The sequence below is a fragment of the Diadema antillarum genome, unplaced genomic scaffold, assembly GCF_040938485.1.
Source record: "Diadema antillarum isolate AM-2024a unplaced genomic scaffold, OU_Dant_1.0 seq00000006_RagTag, whole genome shotgun sequence".
Classification (NCBI taxonomy): Eukaryota; Metazoa; Echinodermata; class Echinoidea; order Diadematoida; family Diadematidae; genus Diadema; species Diadema antillarum.
Window position 1 is genome coordinate 231,848 of NW_027271128.1, and position 4,515 is coordinate 236,362.

Below are 4,515 nucleotides of genomic sequence, written 5' to 3' on the forward strand. Positions count from 1 at the left end.
TGAAATATTATGAGGTAACATATCTTTGAAATAATAAAATCCCAAAACAGCGGTATTATAAGTATACAAATCAAATATATTCAAAGTATTAAATTTACGAAAAAGAGGAGCCGAATGAGCAAAATAATGACTACCAGAGCATATTCGTAATGCTTTTTTCTGCAATTTATGTAAAACTTCTATCTTGGTTTTATTATATTTGCCCCATACAGATACACAATAATTAAGATACGGAAGCATAAATGTATTATACAGCAAAAAAAGTGCAAACTCTGGAAGAATATTTTTTCAATCTATATAATATACCTACACATTTAGATACCTTATTTGCTACATTCGTTATATGTACATCCCAATGCATATTACTCTGAATATAAACACCAAGAAAATTTACCGAATCAACTTTCTTTAGAGGAACAGAATCAATAGAACATAACACATCATCAAAAATATATTTATCATCACAAACATTACGGTGAAATATAACATAATTTGTCTTAACAAAATTAACAATTAATTTATTTACTTTAAACCAATTACTAACTTTATCTAACTCCTGATTAACTTTAATCTCAATATCAATCAAACTTGGATGAGTATAAAACAAAGTAGTATCATCAGCATACATCACATACTTAAACATAGTAGAACTTTGAACAATATCATTAATATAAATCAAAAACAATAAAGGAAAATAGAACCTTGCGGAACACCACGGGTTATTAATGAATAATTTGAGGAACAATTCTTAAATGATGTATATTGAAATCTATCAGACAAATAATTTTTAAACCAGAGTAAAGGTGTCCCACGTACCCCATAATGTTCTAACTTATATAAAAGAATAGTATGATCAACAACATCAAAAGCTTTTGACAAATCCATAAATATTCCAATAGCATATTTGTTAAGGGTTAGAGCAGAAATAATCTTATCTTGTAAATCTATAACAGCATGAGTGGTTGAATGATTTCGTCTGAAGCCATATTGACAATTAGAAAGTATATCAAATTTTGTTAGAAAAGAATACAGACGGATATATATACACTTTTCAAGTAGTTTTGATATGACAGGGAGAACTGATATAGGTCTATAGTTTTGTAATAAATGCGGGTCATCTTTCTTGTATATTGGAATAATTTTTGCAATTTTCAATTTTGTTGGGACATCACCAGAACTTAAAGACAAATTAAATATATAAACAAGAGGTTTAACAATGGAAAATATTATCTGTTTCAACATATTACAACTTAGATTATCAAAACCACAAGAATACGTTATTTTTAAAGCATTACAAATTTCCAAGAGTTCACTCTCTGTGGTAGGGTTAAAAAATAAAGAATGGAAAAAATCACTTTGAAGATAATCTTTAAAGTGCATATCAGAATTAGGTTTTGATAAAGATGATAATGTTTCATTACGAATATTTGTGAAATATGAATTAAAATTGTTTGCAATCATTTGAGAACCTGTTATTTTTTCTTCATTTCTTATAAAAAATGTAGGCATTCCATTTGGTGATTTATTAAGCAGTGAATTTATAACAGACCAAGTTTTATTCACATTATTTCTATTTTCATTTAATTTATTACAATAAAATTTTTTCTTGGCGTGTCGTAATATATTATTAACTTTATTCCTATAGTCTTTATATTTCTTTTCATTTGTTAAAGATCTATCACATAAAAATTTCTTATATAATTTATGCTTCTTATTTATACACCGAAGATGAAAAGGAGTTATCCACGGTTTGCGAATCTTTTTCTTTTTTACTTTCATTAAGGGAAATATATCATCATATAAAAGATTCAATTTCGCAATGAGTATATCATATGCTGCAGTTGCATTGGAAGTATCATATACTGCTGACCAATCTGCACTAATCAGTTTCTCATTCAATAAACAAATTCCTTCATCTGTTATTTTACGGGAATAATTCTGATTAATGTTTTTATTTTTCCTTATCTTATTCAACATTAGAAATATAGGTAAATGGTCTGTAATATCATTACTAAATGTACCAAAACATACTTGACAATTCATAACATTTGTGAAAAAATTATCCAAAAGAGTTGCACTGTTTAAAGTAACGCGAGTTGCACTCTTTATAAGGGGTTCAAACCCAAATGAAAAATTAGCAATTAAGAACTTATAAGCATCTTGATTTTCTAAATACTTAAGGAGGTCTACGTTAAAATCACCTGTTATAAATATATTTCTATGTTTCTTCGTTACAGTACAGAGGGCTTCAGAATAAAATTCTATGAAATCGTCAACATTTGAGTCCGGTTTTCTATAAATGACACCAACAGTGTACTTGGAGTTATCATGTACAAAATCAATAAACAAATACTCACAAATACCTTTATCAATTTCACTTGAAAACAAAATATCCGATCGAATTTGAAAAAATATATCATTCTTTATAAAGAGACCAACACCTCCTCCCCGACCAAAAACTCTATCTGAATGAATGAAAGTATAACCGGGTAAATTAAATGGAATCACAGGGTCTTTACATATCCATGTTTCTGATATTGCGATTATACTAAAAGAGTGCTTCAGTGAGGACAAAAATATGGATATATCTTCGAAATTCTTCGGGAGACTACGGGCATTATTAATCATACTAAGTTCTGAGATATATTTGCAATGCACATTAAATTCATCAGAGGTAAAACAATTAAATGAACTGTGGGTGTTAAACAAGTGAAAATCAGGATCGATGCTCGTGAATGGATTATTCATGTCGCAAAAGAGTGAGTTGGTATATCTCCATTGAGCGGAAATAAACATACGACAGCATTGTTGCTCTGGCAATAAACTGAAAAAGCATAGTATAGATACACTTTACGTTATATACCGATTCAAGAATCATAACACAAACAACACATCTACCTTCCTCAACGTGAACAAACACGGAAGAAAACACACACATAAAAAAGGAAATCATACATATGAAATCTTACAGAAAAAAAAATAGGAGAGCGAGTGAAACGTGCAAAGAGAGATGTTGGAGTCAGTACACATTTTGAAATTATTAACTCTGTAATCCATATCCATTTAAATTTTCAAAAGTAATACCTATATGTTATTATAAAAGAGCTTTTATCTTGTGTAGATATACATCATGTGTGTTCAGTTTCAACAGGCTGACTGGTCTTCAGTTCAAGAGACAGGTAAGTATAGCAGGTAAGTTATAGGTAGCTTAAGTCTTCAGTGCAGTTGATGATTTTCTTCCTTGTTTTCTGGCCATTCCCATGCAGTATGACGAAGATGCGTCCATCCACAGACCATGCAGCCTGAACCTTCACATGTTGCTGTGCCGCCTTCAGGAGTTTGCTGTTGTACTCGGTGAGGTCTTCCTGTATTCCCATGCCGGTATTCTTCAGCGACTTCCTTTTTGTGATCAGCATCTGACGATACCTGTAGCTCGTGAGCTTCACGATGACAGGCCGTGGAGGAGCGGGTCCACCCGAATCCTTGGGATTCCTCTGCTTTCTGATCCGGTGGCTGCGATCTATGTGATGTGGTTGGAGATCAACACTGAGATTTTCCCTCGCCATCTGACACACTAGGAAGTCAGTGTCTTCGTGCGGGCTCTCCTTGATTCCATAGACCCTCACGCAGTTCCGACGGGAGTACTGCTCCTGCTTGTTGAGATCAAAGGAGAGTTTCCTGGTGTTGTTAGCGCTGGACTGCAGTTGAGTCTTAAGCTTTTTTACCTGCTGTTGGGCAGCATCGAGCTTGCACTGGATGTCATGAATGACGCCATCTTGTTTTTCAATGTTTGACCTCAATTCAGCCAGTCTGGTATCAATAGCACTTGACACCAAGCCAGCAACAGCTTGAACAGTTTTCCCTTATTGGCCGGGCTCAAAACTCCGTTATCAACAGAAATCATTTATCTAAGGACAATTATAGCTATATAAACCTGGCATATAGGGAAAGACAGGTTTTTCAACAAACGAATATAACTCAATTATATCAAATATCGATATTTTCATTTATATCACAAAATGGGCCTTCTCGTACAGTTATCCCGTATTTGCTGGGATCAAAATTTTGTTATCAACAGAAATCATTTATCAGATGACAGTTATAGCTATCTTAAACCGGCCAATAGGGTTAGGGTTAGGGGTTAGGGGTAGGGGTTAGGGTTAGGGGTTAGGGTTAGGGTAAGGGGTTAGGGTTAGGGTTAGGGAAAGGGTTAGGTTAGCGTTAGGGTTAGGGTTAGGATTAGGGTTAAAGGTTAGGGTTAGGGTTAGGTTTAGGGGTTAGGGTTAGGGTTAGGGTTAGGGGTTAGGGTTAGGATTAGGGTTAGAGTTAGGGTTAAGGGTTAGGGTTAGGGTTAGGGTAAGACAACTATAGCTATATAAACCCGGCCTTTATTGGAAGACAGGTTTTTTAACAATCAAATAAAACTCAATTATATAAAATATCTATATTTTCTTTTAGATAAAAAAATGGGCTCTCTCGGACAGTAATCCCCTATTTGACGGGGTTAAAATTTTG